The following is an 18,377-nucleotide window of genomic DNA, read 5'->3' as shown; positions in this document are numbered from 1 at the left end:
CAGAAAAGAATCCTTCCCTTCCACATCTAATCATTTATCTATGCTGGCCTATCTCACCTTCATTTTTCATCTGCTGGCCCTTCTCTGCATTAACCATACTTTTTCATACAAACCTTCTTGCCTTTTCATCTATATTTTTTCTATCAAAAAGACTCTCATCTCCATTTGGTTGGCACACATCCATTAGAACTTTGCCGTATATCACCAGTTCTCTAAAGCCTTTCCAGTGAAGTCTGACCCCAAAACACCCCATCTCTCTGCTATATTTCCATGCCTTCAATTTCCTGATTTTGTCTGTATGTATATTTTAACTATCTTCTTTCTCTCTTACTTTCTATATAGTTTAACATTACTATAGATCAGGCCTTGTTATTCTTACATACACAATACCCCTGCGCCATGGCTTCATACTAACAAACACACTAACAATGCAAAACCTCTTCTCTGTCCCTCCTTCCCCCACTTTCTTTGATCTCTTCACTCATCACAGGTTTCCTCTAAGTAACATGCTTCTACCCACTAAACCTCTGGATACTCCTTCTCTTCATTCATGTCGAATAAGACAATCATATAAAATAGCCAGTTTTTCATAACTCTTAACTCTCATAACTCTCCATCCTTTCCCTTTGTTTCATTCATCTTCCTGGTTCTTATCACCAGGTGCTCTTCTGTTTTTATTAGCTCCCTTATTTGTTTTCTGCTCACCTCCCTACTGGAAATGTAAGCCATAGAGGATAGGATAATGCTAATAAAATAAAATAATAAAATAAACACTCAGCAATATCCTTGAAATGATTATGTGTGTGCATTCCCAGAGCTTGGGTTAAAATAATAAATTAATAAAATAAAAATAAATAAGTAAAACAACAATTTAAATAAATAAAAACACAACAATAAGGAACAAAATGTATTAGGGGACATAAAACAAGGGCTAAGGTGCCACGGTGCCTGCATAGCCTTGGACATGGTCACCAAAATTATTTTAATCCACCACATATGTCCCCCAAGCATGAAGCCAGGAGTAATCCCTGAGCACAGAGCCAGGTATGGACCAACAACCAAAAACCCAAACAAAATATAACTGACACTTAAGTCATATTCAAATGCAGAGATGCCAAGAGAAAATTTACTTTATTAAATGTAATAGAATAGATTACTCTCCAGTGGAATCTCAATCCTTTACTGGAGATAATCCTTAGGAAAGTCCCCAATTGTTGTCTCAGTACATTCCACTAAGCAGAGAGAGGTCAAAAGATGTTACTAAGCACTGTGCTAAAATTGCAGGAACTAGGATCATATCTTGGTTTTTGCAATAATGAGTACACGCAAGAAGAAAAGTAACTGCACTAGATTGTAGAGACTTGGGAGGACCTCTTTCTTAATATCCAGTGTCCTATGTCGTAAGATCTGGTGCAATATGTCTTAACTTCTCAGTAGATTTCTGAACAAAGACAAGATAGAGACAACTTATTCATGCCAACATTCTTTGCTTATAGGAATGGAAGCTGGATACGCTTTGTGACTTGTGTGAGACACTGACTATTACACAAGCTGTCGTTTTTCTCAATACAAGACGTAAGGTGGACTGGCTTACAGAGAAAATGCATGCCAGGGACTTCACCAGCTCTGCTTTGCATGGTGACATGGACCAGAAGGAAAGAGATGTTATCATGAGGGAATTTCGATCAGGATCAAGCCATGTTCTGATCACTACTGACTTGTTGGCTCGTGGAATTGATGTGCAACAAGTGTCATTGGTTATAAACTATGATCTTCCTACCAATCGTGAAAACTATATTCACAGGAGTTGATAGCAGCAGTTGACGACGAGATGGTACTCAAAAATGGCGTTGATGTAATTTAGGACGTGGAATCATAAGTGAACAGGACACTGTTTGAATAAAGAGCGAGTCGAATTGGCAGAGGGGGTCAATTTGGGAGGAAAGGTGTGGCTATAAACTTTGTTACTGAAGAAGACAACAGGATTCTTCGTGATATTGAGACTTTCTTCAATACTACAGTGGAGGAAATGCCAATGTATGTGGCTGACCTTATTTAGTTCCTGGGATGAGACAGATTTGGATGCAGTGCTCGCTGTTGCTGAATAGGCGATCACAACGTGCATTGTGCTTCTTTTTGGGGGAATATTTGAATCTTGTCTCAATGTTCATAACAATCAGAAATACAGATTTTGATAGCAAAGCGACTTTAGTCATGAGCTCTTGTGAGGAAAGTCATTGGCTGCATCCTCTTACTGTTGGGGTTGGATATAAAAGATGGGATCTGTAAAATCTTTCTTAGAGGGGGCCGGGCAGTGGCGCTAGAGGTAAGGTGCCTGCCTTGCCTGTGCTAACCTTGGACGGACCACGGTTCGATCCCCCAGCGTCCCATATGGTCCCCCAAGCCAGGAGCAACTTCTGAGCACATAGCCAGGAGTAACCCCTGAGCATTACCGGGTATGGCCCAAAAACCAAAAAAAAAAAAAAATCTTTCTTAGAAATTTATTTCCTAGTTATGTAGAAATGGTTGTATTAGATGTTCTTTATGATTTAATAATATACTTGTGGACTAAAAGATATAAGTGCTGTATAAAATCAGCCAATTATGTTAAACTAGCATATCTGCTTTTATTGTATTTGTCATTAGCCTCAATAGAAAGACCCTTAAAATCGACTTTTGAATGCATCTTGTTTTTGGTATTATTGCATTTATTCAATAAAGTATTTAGTGCCAAAAAAAAAGATATTACAATTCAATTCAAACAACTGAGCACCAAATTCAAATTAGAATGAAATTTAGAAATAACAACTCCCTGGAAAATCTTTTGTGGCAATCATACATTAGATGTAAAGGATGGGGCAGTAGATAGCACAGTGGTAGGGCGTTTTCCTTCATGTGCTGATTCCAGAGGGACCAGGTTCAATTCCCAGCATCTCATGTGGCCCCCCCAGCCTGCCTGAGGATGATTTCTGAGTGCAGAAGCCAGGAGCAGCCCCATCCCCTGAGCGCTGCTGGGTGTGGCCCAAAAACCAACCAATCAATCAATCAATAAAGTTTAAAAAAAAAAAAGATTGGAAGGGTGTCATATACTCCCCACTTTCCAACTGACATTTATTTACCCAAAACTCTTATCTGTGTAAGATTCAATAGATAGTATCAAAGTCCTTAGGGAAGCTGGCTCATGTGTTCTCTGATATACACATTTTTTTACAGAACACAAAAAGGTATGAGTCTGTCCTATGCTGTGTGCAGATGGAATGGTAAAAAAAAAAAAACACACACACACACACACAACCTTAAACATAACTAGGTTTGCTCTTCAAGCCCATATTCTCACTTGCTTTTCTCTGTTTTTTCACTTGTATATTTCCAATCTGGAAAAGCCTATGTTCTTTCACAAATACATACTTCTCTCTTCTCTCCCTTTAAATCTTTCCAAAAAAGTATTAAAAAAAAAAACAAAAAAACTATCTTGCTTAAAAAAATAAAATAGAATAAATTGAATGACCAAACACTGAACCAGAGCACCCAACTCACAATGCCAAATCCCTCACCAGGAACCCCTGGCTGCATTCTCCTGAGCCCATCTCTTCTTACAGGATAGAGACTCTGGAGCAGGGAAATGCAAATCTAAGTTAAACTTGAATTAGTTTACAATCATTTTCATTTGAATATAGAAGTTTCCAAATTTGAGTGACAGAAATAGGACTGGCAATACTTGAAACGAATGACTAAACATGGTTTCCCTCTATTTATTTCAGATTCTGAGATAGCAAGCAAGGGCTTGTCTTAAGCTCTCCCAGTTGCTGGGTAGAGTGAGAGCCACATTATATTCCTTCTCCTGTGAGTCCTCTTACTCAGAAATGAAATGATGGATACCTTCTGATGCATATCTGCTTAGGATAAGTGAGCAGGGCTTAGTCTACATGCCTGCATCTGTTTCTCAACAGTAGAAATATAGGCTTGAGAGGCTGGATTTTGAGCTGAAGTTAGGTATTGGGGGAAAATGGCTGTCTTTCCAAAATAACTTCAATTATTGGGGGAAGGGGGAAATCTGTAGAATAGTCATACAAGTTAGCAGGAATAGTAGCATATGGGTTCTGTTAGCAGTGAAGAAGCATGTCCTGTCTCTTTTCATGAAAAACTGGGGGGGGGGGGGGGTGAGAAGCTTCTGAGAGTTCTAAGAGCCATATAAAAATCACAAAGCAGAGCTAAGGGGTATACAGAAAAATCATTTATAAAAGATTATTTATCTTCTTGTTTTGTCTAACTTGAAATAAATTCTTTCATTTTCAAAAAACTTCATTAAAACAATTCAAATATAGTTTTAATAGTCTGAATTTCTTTTGGTAAAGAAAATCTCCCTTTGTCCATTGCTCATTAGATTAAAGCCTACCCTCAAAGTAATAGTTATCCTGAGTCAGCCTATGGTACTCTTCTCCCATTCTCACATACGTTCTCAATTCCACTTAACCCCAGGTCTAGATCCTGATTCATTCTAGGCCCCTCGCATGATGCTGTGAAGTTCTAGTTGTTTATATCTGCCTTCTGGGACAAATAACTGCATATACCCTTCTCCATGCTGCAAAGCCTAGCAACAATGGTGGTCTCTCCTTTGGGCCTCCTTCTCTGTTTCAACAGCATTTCTCTTCAATTTTATCTCTCACCATAGTCCCCCGATTAGGATCATGAGTTCCTTGAGAGATTTGGCAATATTTTTAAATTAAATAATATTAAAACATTATTATTCCAAGTGACTGCATACTGCTTGTGCCATTATTTGCCTCACAAATATCTAAGGAAAATCAAATCATAAATAAAAGAATAGCAGACATCACACTATTCCACTTAGTGCTATCTAAAAGGTCTGGTTATGACTAGAAAACAAACCTGCATTATTATTTTCTTATTTTTACAAAGCCCATGGAAAAATAAGGTAAGTATTAAGTATCATACTAAAATGTAAAACTAAACAAGAAGGAAACTTAATAAGAATGAAAACTTAGTCTGGTAGATAAAATAAAAGGCCCCATTCTGATATTAACTATTTACTTCAAGACTGTGAAATTGCCAAACATCTTCCCTTGGGTTAGGGCTCAGGGCACAGGTGAGGAAGGCATCCAAAGAGATATTAGAATTTCTCCAACTACTAGGAGTCTTTAGTGTATCAAGTAATAGTAAGACCATTATAGCACATTTAGATTATTGGAGAAGAAATCCAAATACTCTTGTAAATTAAGTTCTATGAAAACAAGACAAACAAGAAAGTTAATCCTCTGGCTCTCTTTAGAAAAAGTTCCAGTTACCTTTGCCAGTGACACTTGATCTGAAATTGTCTTCATTTCTGTTGCTATGTGACTAAAGTTACTTTTTTAGTGTTCCCCCTTGGCCCCAGAAATAAAAAGGGGAAATACATACTTTCAAACGAGAGTGTCTTTTGTTTTTAGCTCAAGGCTGCCAAGATTTTTATGTGGCACTCATGTTTTTTGCAGAGAGATTTCAGAAAGAAATGAAAGATGTGCAACAAATTTTCTTGGTGTTGTGATAAAGCATACACAGTCCACCAGGGTCATGCTGTGCCAGACAGGCTGGCAAAATATTTCCCCTTCTTCCAGCACTATCAAATATCTTGCTCCTTAAATACTCAGAAACAAGGCACATACCTTTGAAAACACACACAAGCCTCTTGCAGAGAAGCTGAACTAGCAATTAGCCTGCTTACTGAACAGCAGCAAGTGGAAGCCTACTAAAGAACCTGTAGCAAGAATCAACTTGAAATCTTCATCATAAGTCTGTCTCCCAGTCTCAACTTCAGCAACTTTTTGTCCAGGGTTTTTGATTTACTACAATTTATCTTCATGTTCCTTATTCTTTCTATGCAATCACCCAGGGAGCAAAGAAGGTTGAGGGTGCAAGAGGGATACCAGGTACAAGATGATGTAACAAGCGGCGGAAGTGTAGAATCTAACTCAAGCAATTGGAAATAGCAGTTTATTCCCAGCAGTAACAATGGACAGAGAAAACTGTGTCCAGTGTCAAATTCTTTGAACTACAAGAAACCTTGGCAACCTGCTCCGCTAATTGCCCCAAGTTGGCATTGAGAAGAATACCACTTCCTCAAGATATCATCATGTATTGACTGAAATGAAGATTCTGTATTCAGAGAGAATGCTAGATTCAACAAAATGAAAGTTTTTGTTTTGTTTTCTAATCATCTAGTAATCCTCAAGATCTATGATATACCTGTTATAAAAATGGTAACATGTAGCCATTTTTTCTACTCATTAACTATTAATCTTTCCATAACTTTGTGTTTTGTTTGCTTTTTTTTTTTTTTGCCATACTTTGTGGTACTCAAGACTTACCGTATTTTCCGGCGTATAAGACGACTTTTGAAACAAAAAGTCAACCGAAAATCAGGGGTCGTCTTATACGCCGAGTATATCCCGAAAAATATGTTTATTTTTATTGCCACAAAACAAATTTTCCAACTCCATCCTGCACCAATCACTGCAAGGCTGCTCAGACCGCCTCTCTGACTTAGCCAATCCAAGCAGGCTTTTTATGCATGCAAATTAGACAATGTTCTGTACCCGAATCTACACTGTCTAAAGCCTGCTCAGATTGGTCAGAGTCAGAGAGGAAGTCTATTACAGTATAACCTTTGAACCTTTGCTTGTTGTGATTGGCTCACTGTGGTACATACAGTTGCAGCACAGGAACGTTCTGTCTGATACAGTGAATATAGGCCTACACCTATGTTTTAACTGCAAAATTAGGGGGTAGTCTTATACGCCGGCAAATATGGTACTCCTATTTCTCCATACAAGGATCATTTATGGCAGGGTATGGGGACCATATGTGATGCTGGGGACTGAACCTAGGTTGCCCACATATCAGGCCAAGTGCCCTGTCTCCTGTACTGTCACTGGGGCTCTCCAGTACTTTCTGTATACTAAGGTAGTGTGAGGCAGTACTTCTCAAAGATAGTGTACAGACTATCTTTAAGGAGATAAACACAAAAACTGAGCAAAAAAGCTTTAAACTATTATAATTAATGACACGGTTGCAATATTCAATGGCTACAGACTGGTATGGCAGTTGCAAAACATCTGGCAAGAGGCATGTGACCTGAGGAAGTACTAGTCACAAGCAATAGAACAAGAATCCAGTCTGTAATGGCTGGAGAAAAAAATGCAGTCTCCATCAGAACGAGCTGAGCACTTTCTTGTAAGTGTTGCAAGAGTTACTTCTTGTAAGCCCCTAATAAGCATTCTTCAAAATGAACTAGAAATACAATTTTACAGGCAGAATGGCAGTTTGGTTTTAATTTATTTTAAAAGAGGCACTACTTAATTCAGATGTATATCTGAACTACAAGGTATTTCTTGCTTTAAGAGAAAGAGAAGCAAGCCTCGTGCAGAATTAGCGGCCATAATTTTTGACACTGTCACTCTTTAATAGTGTGTACCATGAGTGTCCTGCTGTTCCAACAAGCATTTACCATCTTATATGTCTTTAACATCATATAAGTAGCTCTATCATCAGGTATCAAGTTGAAACAAGACACAACTCAGTAATTGAAAATACAATAAAAAATGATAGCTGTGGGGCTAGAGCAATAGCAGAGCGGGTAATGTGTTTGCCTTGCTTGCCCTGCATATGGCCAACCCAGGTTCAATCCCTTGCATCCCATATGGTCCCCTGAGATTTCCAGGAGTGATTTCTGAGCGCAGAGCCAGGAGTAACCCATGAGTGCTGCCGGATGTTACCCAAAAAACAAAAAGAAAGATAGCTGTCTTCATCTGAAGCATTCACCTTCACTTTAAATTGTTCAGGTGAGTGTCCTACACTGGAGAATAGTGACTGGGTCAGCCCCGACTAGACAGCAAGTGCTTAACAAAAGGGCCTTACTAACTGTAAACATAAAAACCAAGTATCAAAAAAAAAAAGAATGTAAAGTTGATGAACTTAGCGCATTGTAACAGTGGAAACAAACAATAAACATTTGATTTAAAAAGTCGAGGACAGAGCAATAGCACAGCAAATAAAATGTTGACCTTGCAAGAGGCTGACCTGGGTTCAATCTTCAGCATCCCATATGGTCCCATGAGTACTCAGGAGAAATTCCTGAGTGTGGAGTAACACCTGAGTGCAAGCTAATGGCTCCTGATGCTCATGATCTGTACGGAATTTTATATGTATACAAATAAAACTTTGGATTGGAAAAGGCCATAACCTAGACTTATAGGTAAAATAATAGCACGGCATTACCTAAAAATGGTAAAGGAAAGTCTGGGGAAATGTAGAAGGCATATTGAGAAGTGATTAAGCATAAATCATATTCTTAGCAATTGAGTCATTTCTCTGTGAGGAAGGAGTTTCTTCAACATACATATTTTTTGTTCACTTAAACAGTTTTGGGGGGATTGAATCTAGCTTGGCCTCCTGCAGCTCAAGTGCCCTCCCCGATTGTGATCTCTTCAGTCCCTAACTAAACATTCTTCTCTACAGCAGTAGAGGACTGTTCAAAACAGGATGATCCCAGGTGAGCAAAGCAAGAGTATTTAGTGTTGAGAGGAAGTGATTAGGAAAGAGTGTCAGTGAAATTGTGAAAGGCAAGAACCCAAGCATAATGTTCATAGCGGACAAACTTGATGAAGAGGTTGAAAAGAAAATGATGGATCAACAAAAGAGATAAAGAAGGAGGTTGGCATGGCGCTAAAGGTAAGGTGCCTGCCTTGCCTTCGCTAGCCTTGGACGGACCGCGGTTCGATCCCCCGGTGTCCCATATGGTCCCACAAGCCAGGAGCAACTTCTGAGCGCATAGCCAGGAGTAACCCCTGAGCGTTACCGGGTGTGGCCCAAAAACCAAAAAAAAAAAAAAAAAAAAAAAAAGGAGGTTGTAAAAAAAAAAAAAGAGGATGTAGATAAGAGAAGATCATAAGGGCCCAGAGAGATAGCATAAAGGTGTTTGCCTTGCAATTAGCTGATTCAGGACCAAAGGTGGTTGGTTCGAATCCCGGTGTCCTATATGGTCCCCCGTGCCTGCCAGCAGCTATTTCTGAGCAGACAGCCAGGAGTAACCCCTGAGCAATGCCGGTTGTGGCCCAAAAAACAAAAAACAAAAAAAAAAAAAAAAAAAAAGAGAGGATCATAAAATACATCTACCTTACTAATAAAGTCAAAGCTAAAGGGACTCCATAGTGATGGGTTGCTGCGTGGATGTCATGTATGAGTAACATGGTACATGGTACATCATCCACATATCCTCACAATATATGAAGCTGGAGAACAGGTGTGTGAACCAAAAGGAAATAGAGATACAAGGACAAAAAAAAATAGGACAAAACTATTTTTAGAGATAATTTTAAGCAGAAAAGTCTGTGATTTGAGGAAAAGCAACCAAGATGGCTGAAACAGGTCCCAAGTAAAGATTACATCGAATTTCAGTCATGCATAAACATTTTAAAGAGCTATCTGACTAGTCTAAAGCAGCTTAAGATATTTCAATTTCTTTTGGATTGCTAAAGCTTAAGTCACCTGTAGATATAAGTCTGACTTTAGGCAATTTATCTGGATTTTCCTTTCTCTTCTGCAAAATGCAGTTAAGTGGCACCAGGAATATAGCTCAATTATAAAACATTTAATTTGTATGTATGAAATCCTGGGTTCAATCCTCGCATTAAAATGATATGGCAGGGGCCAGAGCGATAGCACAGCCATAGGGCATTTGCCTTGCAGGCAGCTGACCCAGGCTCATATGGTCCCCCAAGCCAGGAGCGATTTCTGGGCACATGGCCAGGAGTAACCCCTGAGTGTCACCGGGTGTGGCCCCAAAAAAAGCAAAATAAAACAAAAAAGATAAGGTAGTATCACAGCTATGATTCAATAAATATCAGTCACTTGTGTGCGTAAAGTATACAGGTCCTCACTAAGGGTGAAGATACTTTTTTCCTATTGCATCACATAGTAACTGACAAAATACCACTCCTTATCTCAGTAGCTGCCATTGAAAAATCTTGTGGGGAAAGTAAATACAATAAAATCATATTTCTTCTTTTGTGCAAGCTCCCTCTCTTCTTTAAAATATGCCAGAACTAATGATTTTTAAATGAGTGCTCAAATTGCATTAAAACCTCATATGTTTTAGTTCACTGACCTAAAGAAGTACCCTAAGAACAATTTCCTATCTCTTTTACTTACTATGCTCTGTTGTCTGAAATAACATTTAATAAAAGTGCATTAATGAGGCATTTTGGGGCAAACTATTCCATACGATTACTATAACAATGGGTACACAACATACATTAGTCAATAACCATAAACTATAAGAACGTGACATCGGGGCCGCAGTGGTGGCACAAACAGTAGGGTGATTGCCTTGCAAGCGCTGACCTAGGACGGACCTCAGTTCGATTCCCCCTCCCCCCCCCCCTGCCCCTGTATTCCATATGGTCCCCCAAGCCAGGAGCAATTTCTGAGCACATAGCCAGGAGTAACCCCTGAGCGTCACTGGGTGTGGCCCCAAAACAACAACAAAAAAAGAACATGTGACATCATATGACAACTGATTAAATGATAGACTTTGAATAATTCTGATATGTCAAAGTAGGTAATAAATGCCACAGCCAACTATAGATGTTGATAGTGACAGAGGTCTTGCATGTTGCATTTGTGGAAGCAGGATGGCTTTGGGAAGTGTCTTGGAACTCAATTTTGCTGTGAACTTAAAAGTGTACTTTAAAAGTCTCTGTGTTTGATTGCTCACTATAGCCCATTACGTGAAATTATTTTTAAAAGGTCCACTTTATTTATAAGAATGTTACTCATGGGCCCAGAGAGATAGTACAGCGGCATTTGCCTTGCAAGCAGCCGATCCAGGACCAAAGGTGGTTGGTTCGAATCCCAGTGTCCCATATGGTCCCCTGTGCCTGCCAGGAGCTATTTCTGAGCAGACAGCCAGGCGTAACCCCTGAGCACAGCTGGGTGTGGCCCAAAAAAACAAAAAACAAAAGAATGTTACTCATTGCCTATAGGAAAAGACAGAAGATGGTCACCTTTAGCTATTAAGAATTCAAGCTAGTGCTTAAGTAGTGATAAGTTAACTTCCCCACCTTATTTTATCTCCCCACCCCCTCTAGCAAGTTCACTCACTCACATGGGGTTTCCATAAAAGCTCTTCACTGGAACAGGATGTTTACTTCTTTGTGTATCTGTGTTAACTGGCTCCACTAGCAAAGGCTAAGTGCCTGGAGACTCCAGAAGAGACAAGCAGACTGGAGGGCACCAGGGACCCTAAGAACCACATACCAAGAGGAATATCTGAATGGATGGAAAAGAGGCACCAGGAGTTATCTGGGGATGATTACACTTCTGATTACTGGCTCAGTGCAGATCTTCTCCCAGGGGAGATGACTTTAATATCTCATGTTTGCTTCCTGTCCTTTTGTAACAGGTCATCTCTGGAACCTTCACAAAGACTTTCAGGAAACTTAGTGGCTTTTTACTCAAAACCCACAGCAAAATGAATACTCATTGCAAAAGCCCTATAGTAAAAGGAAACTGTTTTGAGTTGTGATCTCACCTTTGATGAACTGACTGAGACAGCAGAGGGTAAGCTATTCCTTTCCCTCCCACCCACCTGATGAAGCAAGCCAGAAAAGAAAAGGTTGGCTTTTAGGTTGCCTAAGGGGAATCTCGCTTCCTTCCTCTCTACCAGGATGTGTGTGTGTGGGGGGGGGGGGGGGAGATGGGGGTTCAAGGATTGAGGAAGGAGCAGAGCTTGACCCGATTGGGGAATAAAGATTAATTGCTGAGGAGGGGCTAGAGGACACTTGTTTTCTTTCCAGTGTTCTAGGAAGGGAGCTACTTTCCACCCGTCTTTCCCTGTTTTCTCTTCATTCTGTCTTTCGAAGGCCACCAGATGAAAATGAAACAATTTCGGTTATCTACCGAATTTTATGCATCCCATTTTTGGTCCCCACTAGAGAAGTGGGGGACTGAAGAACCTGTATTTCTTTCCCCAAATGAGAAAAGAATGCACTAACAAAAAGAAAAACATGCTAAGTGAAAATAAGTCAGATTTACTTCCCAGCGAGCACTCTCTTTTCACCTACTCAAAATAAGGCCAGTAAAGGCAGTTTCCAAGTTTAGCCTTCAAGATTCACATGGGTTCATGTCCCAGTACCACAGATTCAGGTATAACCACAATGGCCTTCACTATTCTCGCCAACGAAGACAAACGAGCAAAAAAGAATCAAGTTCTTTCCACAAAGGCAGAGAAAGTGGAGGAAAGTTTAGGGGAAAAAAAAAAAAGATAAAGAGGACAGACGTCAACAGGCTGGGAAAGCCTGAGGAGCTCAAGGAGCCTGGGGCATCAATTTCACTGGCACCCCCGAAAAACAGGGCAACACGCAAGCGGGGCACGACTGGCCTTAAGGCGATCTCTTCGGTTTATCAAAGAGGGGCGGGCACCTCCCCAGACAAGCGATAGCAGCTCAGACTCGCCCAGCACAACAGGTGTGGCCGGAGCTACTCACAGCAGGTGACCCTCCTGCCGGAGGAGCTGACCCAGACAGGCCCATGGCCCCGCCCCACCTCAAGAAGCCATCTGTCTCCAAGGCTAGGATTCTCGCTCAGATCTGATGCCTCGATTAGGTGCAACACTGGACGGCTGCGCTGCCCAGTGTGGACCCATGTTCTCTGCCTGGGTTGCGTCCTCGAGAAACCTTCCAGAACCTATCTAAAACTGTTCTTAGCTTCCAGAAAGGAAACGACACGTGGCGTTTTCAACGGCTTGTCTGAGCCATGTTGGACACAAATAAGATTTTTTTTTCCCCTCCATACTCCTTCCCAAGAATGCTCCTGGAAAAATTGCTCCTCATTTCTCATCTCACTATTTATCCACTCGATTTGTTGCCGTCCAACCAACCGTGCTGCAAGTACCATCTTTCACTACATTATGGATTTCTAGCAGATGTAACCATGTTAAAGTATTTTGAACTAAGATTTGGGGGAAATTATATTTTTGAATCGTTTCAAATCGTTTGCTGACAACTGCTCATTTTCTAGTCAAAGATGTTTAAAAAAGTATTGATCACCCTAGACAAGCATTTAGGTCCCCCTGTAAGCCTAGGAACAAAAACAGTCACCCAGATATTGAACCAGAGTCTGCTGTATTTAGAAGAAAAAATGTTCTTAAGTTTATCAATATAAAATCACAGTGATTCTATGTATGGGTACATATAGTATAAACACCTATGCATAATGTTAAAATTCAGCTAAAAATGCAAATTCCTCTCTGGTGATACTCTTTAAGCATCCCTGTCTTCACTGATAAACTCACAATTTTTGTAAGCAGGTTTTCTGTGGACAGAAATTCTGCAGCACAGAGCTTTGCTATAAAAATAGTATAGCTGTGACACTATAAGTTCCATCAGTAACCTGCTACATGCAGTATTTTTTGTCTCAGAAATGTGTACTGAAAGAATTTAAGAAAAATTTAGTATAAATAATAAATTTAGTATAAATAATTTGCAAATTAGTATGTGTGCAAAGAAAATGTAGGTTTTAGAAACATATGCATAACTTTAACACATCCTTTCTTAACTGCCTTTAAAAAAGATCAGGGAATTAGGCTGGCAATTGTTCCTGACCTCAAATCAAAATTCAGGAAGAAAAATCAACACATAATAGCATCAATTTTACTTGACTTAATTTTATTTGGGGATAGATTGAAAAGATTATGAGAATTCTGACAAGGTAATGTTTTAACAGTTAAAGGTTTCATGCTCTACTTACAAGTAAGTTTTCAAAGATATCAGTATCTCGTTTCTTTCAGTCATGGTAAATGTTTTCATTTGAGGTAGACAGCATATTGTATTCATTTTCCTTGAAAATATGTCACATATTTGGGGAACTCATTTCCTGGTAGTTCTGACTCACCCAACAGTTTAGAACTGAAATGTTCCTTCTTACTACTGTTTGAAAATCATAGACTCTTAAATCTATTCCTATTTGAAAACTAACTCAATTCACAGCAAAAGACGTGCTCATTATGCTCTGCCAGTAGAGGTGGCATTTTGTGTTTTTGCTACAATCAGTTTAATTTCCATGCTCATAGAACGGGAACAGAAAAGTATTAATAAAAAAAAAAAAAACTAAAATAGATAGTAGTCAGAAAGTAGTTTTGGTCACATACTTTAGTTCTGAAGATTTAAAGAAATCTACTTCCCAAATTTATAACATTAGTTGTTTAGTGAGCTTTTTAAAAATAATCCTTATGTTGTGTTCTTAATCCACTTAATTTTAGTGATTGATAGGGCCATTTTGTATCATCATCTTATATCATCATGTACTGCAATGTTTTTTTTTGTAATGTTTTAAACCTAAACAGTAAATAAGATTATAATCAGGAGGGAAGTTTACTAGCATACTGATTTCTTTGGAAAAAATATTAAAAATCTAAGTTTTCCTCCAAACAAAAATAAAATACCTAACTAGAAAAATTAAAATCATGTCACAAATTTTCAGTAATCTGCTCTATTAGAAAGACAAAATATAATTTAGTCAGCATTTAATTCCTAATTATGAGAATAGTTAATTTTTTTTTAAACCCAGACTGAAACTTAAATTTTGGACCCCAGTTCAATAAAATAGCACTTGTAAGACAATAAGTGCAACTAACTATTCCATTTCAGGGCTTTATTTACCTAAAATAAATAATTGATTGCTATTAAATATTAATCACTTTATTAACTAAGAGTATCTGGTAAAAACACTTATGATTAGGTTAATTTATATTTTTCCCTTAACTTGTAAAAGATTAATCAACCATTTTATGGCCTAATTTAGGTGCCTAATTAAAAACAGAGTTCAACACATGCTCCACTGTATGGATAATAAATCTTGACAGCTTTGTAACATGGTTAGTATTTCAAATTGTTGCATGTAAATGTAGATTTTTGTTCTTCTCCCAGCTACTAGAGGTAGTTATATGATTAGTTTAAACTCCAGGCCTTTCAAAAGGATTATCCCTAATCAGATCTTATCTTAAACTTTCCAGAGAGGAAAAAAAAAATCTTGGTTATTTGTCACCAAGATTTTTAGAAACTGGGGAGAAAATTCATGTTCTGGGCTTAATCTGTTCAATTAAAACTATAGAGAAGGTTACTATTTTCAGTTATTTGTTGTAAAGAGAGAAGTCTGAAGTTGCCAAATTATTGCATGACCTAATTCTAAAGAAATATATTTTATCCTAATAATGATCTTCTAATACACATTTAGTACACATTTTCCATCTCATTTGGGGGCAGTTACTTGTTTTAAATTTTAAAAAATTCATTTCAGGAAGAGATGGAACATTTTTTTTTGAGGGGGGGGGGCGAGTTTGGGTCACAACCGGTAGTGCTCAGGGGTTATTCCTGGATCTATGCTCAGAAATCGCTCCTGGCAGGCTAGGGAGACCCAATTGAATGCTGAGAAGCAAACTGGGCTCTGGCAAACTCCCTACCGCTGTGCTATTGCTCTGGCCCCTGGAACAGCCCTTTTAATTTCACACCCTCTCCTACCTCCCAAGATTTAAAAGGGCAAATGAAAACTGCCAAAGTAATATAATTCTCACTTTAATTATAAAACAACTTTGGGTTTACTAGTATTTTGAAGTGCGTGACAAAAGAAGCAACCTACACTGAATTCACTGGAGGGACCTCAGAAAACTCTCTTGAAACAAACCGTCATAATTTATAAATCTGCATCTATGACCAACATCATGTTTGGTCCTGTCGACAAGAAGCTACGTGACTTCTAGGGCAGGTCTACGGGGCTGGTTATTTTAGCTTTGCTACTTATTAGCTGTGAGACTTCAGACAAGTTGATTAGCTTCTCTGTGCCTATGCTTCCTCATCTGTAAAACTACCTACACTTCAGAGGACTGTAATGAGGATTAAATTTGCTAATCCTATAAAACTTGAAACAGTGTCTGGCACATAGGGAAAACATTCAGTAAATGTGTGCCACTGACAGTATTAAACCACACACACATTCTTGAAGTTTGCTCACCACATTAATGTCAGCTTAATTTGTGTAACTAAAGATGAATTTACAGTAAAAGTTAAAATGGGAAGAGAGATGTTTGCCTCTCTAAGAGTCCAAGACATAATTAATTCTGCATAAAAAATAATCACACACTATTTGGCTAATTTAATCCCCATCTAAATTCCTCTGTGTCTGTTTGCTCATCTGTAAAAGTAGCTACTTCGCTGGAAAAATCTACAAAACTACGTCAAAGAAGCTTCAAGAGAAGCTTATTATTTTAGAACAAAGCTGAAATCAATTCAGAAGCTAAAAGGGCTTCATGTTGAGATGCTTCTCCATCTTTGCTAGCGTTTCTCCTGAATCTAGGCCCCAAATTTCTCAAATTCACAGTTGACTAAGGGAAATGCCAGTTTTACCGAAAGTGCTGACAAGCCACCATGTAGGGTCCCCTCCTAAGAATCTGTTAAATCTGCTAGGGCTGATTCGAAATAGAGATGGATAATAAGATGAAAAAGTAACTCCAGACTACAGCAATTGGGTACAGGACAGATGGGTGTGACCATACTGATTTTTCCTGTAGATAAAGTAGTTGGGAAGAAACATTAGGGGCCACTATGTTGGGTTTCTATTGGAGCAAGAGCTCTGACTTGTTAGCTTCAGCGTACCTCCTCCAAAGTAAAAGAATTACAATTCCAGATTTCATGCAAATAGTCCCAGAGTCCAGTTTAGTCGACTAGCATAACTATGAACCAACCTAATTAACCCATTAAGACTCACTCAGGCACGGGAAGACCTACTGACTGAACTAGAACTCTTAGGGTCAGATTCAACCACCCAAGCACAGAGCTTTTTAAAAATGTTTTTAAAATATCTAAATGCCTTCACTCCGCCTTTCATTCTCCTTCCTATATGGCAGTTCTTTGAGGACTTGCTTCAATCACATTTCTTTTTTTTTTTTTTTTTTTTTTTTTTTTTTTTTTTTTTTTTTTGTGGTTTTTGGGTCACACCCGGCAGTGCTCAGGGGTTATTCCTGGCTCCAGGCTCAGAAATTGCTCCTGGCAGGCACGGGAGGACCATATATGGGACGCCGGGATTCAAACCGATGACCTCCTGCATGAGAGGCAAACGCCTTACCTCCATGCTATCTCTCCGGCCCCTCAATCACATTTCTGAACTGCAACTCTCTCTGGTTAAATATTATTTAATATCCCTGTGCTATCAGCCGTTTGTTTACACAGACCACAAACAGGAGATGAAAAGGAACACACTTGGGGTGAACAACAAGGCTTGGTCAAGGACATACACTCCAGTGAGGAAGAAAGTTGCTCCGGATTTTAGGGCCCTCCCCCCATTTCAGGAAAAGAGGCCCTGCCAATCTCCTCCAGTGTGGTCTGTTTACAAAACAATCTAGTCCGTGGATTGGCCCAAATAGCCAGAATAATTTTTATTAATAATTTTCAAAGTTGAATTGAGCAGAAGCTAGTTCAAAGATTCTCCTATTTTCTCCGCCTTAAAAACAAATCATGAACCAATCCGGCAGCCACGCCCGGTGCTCCAAGAACAGCCCCGACTCCTAGCCAAGAGTTGAAGGCTAGCAGGCGCCTCCCGCTGCCCAGCTCGACTTGGGCCCTGGGCTTGGTAGCTCCCCTCTCTAGTTGAGGGTATCTTGCTGGAGAAAGATGAGCTTTCCAGGCCCGGCTAACACGGAGGGTCCCGCAGCCCCCAAGTCCAACCAACCACCCCGCAAGGCTCTATCAACTGGGTCGGTCCCCGCGCGCAGCTCCGCTGGAAGCTTGCTGGCAGCATTCCCGACGTAGGTTTCCAGCAAGGGCTTCCAGTGCGATCTCGTCCTTTATTCAGCTTTTCTCAATCAATCAAAGAGAACGTGGCAGGTGGAGGGTACCGCCTGAGAGACTGCTTGAATCTTCCTGTGGGGATTTCCACAACCTGCCCGGGGCGCTTCTAAAAACCCCTGACATGAAGGAGTCAGTTATTTTGCTGCCAATTTCTCCCAACTCGCCCCACCTCGACCGCCGAGCGTCTGATCTCAGCAAATCCCAGCTGCCTCCAGCCTCTGATGCCTTCTACCCCAAAGAACGCTCCTTTTAGACAGCCATCTCGATCCTCCTCCCAGGATACGGATGGTACAAAGAGACAACAGCTAATAATCAGAGGTCCCCAGGAGTCACTTCGTTTCTGACGGCGCTTTCAAGCCTCCCTCGCTCGCCCTCTGAGATCTACAAAATGCTCACTGAATTGATGGGAACCCTGAAACCCACAATGACAAGCAAAGTTCCCAGAACCAAGATAGAAACGCAGGCATCAAATTCCATGAACCC

General features: G+C 39.7%; 1 protein-coding gene and 1 non-coding gene across 2 annotated transcripts in view; one reads left to right on the top strand and one right to left on the bottom strand.

The window, feature by feature from the left end:
* HS3ST3B1 (heparan sulfate-glucosamine 3-sulfotransferase 3B1) overlaps positions 1-18,377 on the bottom strand; it is a 42,846-nt gene that overhangs the window by 22,498 nt on the left and 1,971 nt on the right. The window lies entirely within an intron of this gene.
* LOC126014881 (small nucleolar RNA SNORA81) lies at positions 1,251-1,421 on the top strand. Its single transcript, XR_007497841.1, has one exon. It is a non-coding gene; the product is annotated as a small nucleolar RNA SNORA81 (small nucleolar RNA).

The sequence above is a fragment of the Suncus etruscus genome, chromosome 7 (assembly GCF_024139225.1).
Source record: "Suncus etruscus isolate mSunEtr1 chromosome 7, mSunEtr1.pri.cur, whole genome shotgun sequence".
Taxonomy (NCBI): domain Eukaryota; kingdom Metazoa; phylum Chordata; class Mammalia; order Eulipotyphla; family Soricidae; genus Suncus; species Suncus etruscus.
Note: the sequence above shows the minus strand (reverse complement) of the source record. Positions and strands in the feature narration are given on the sequence as shown.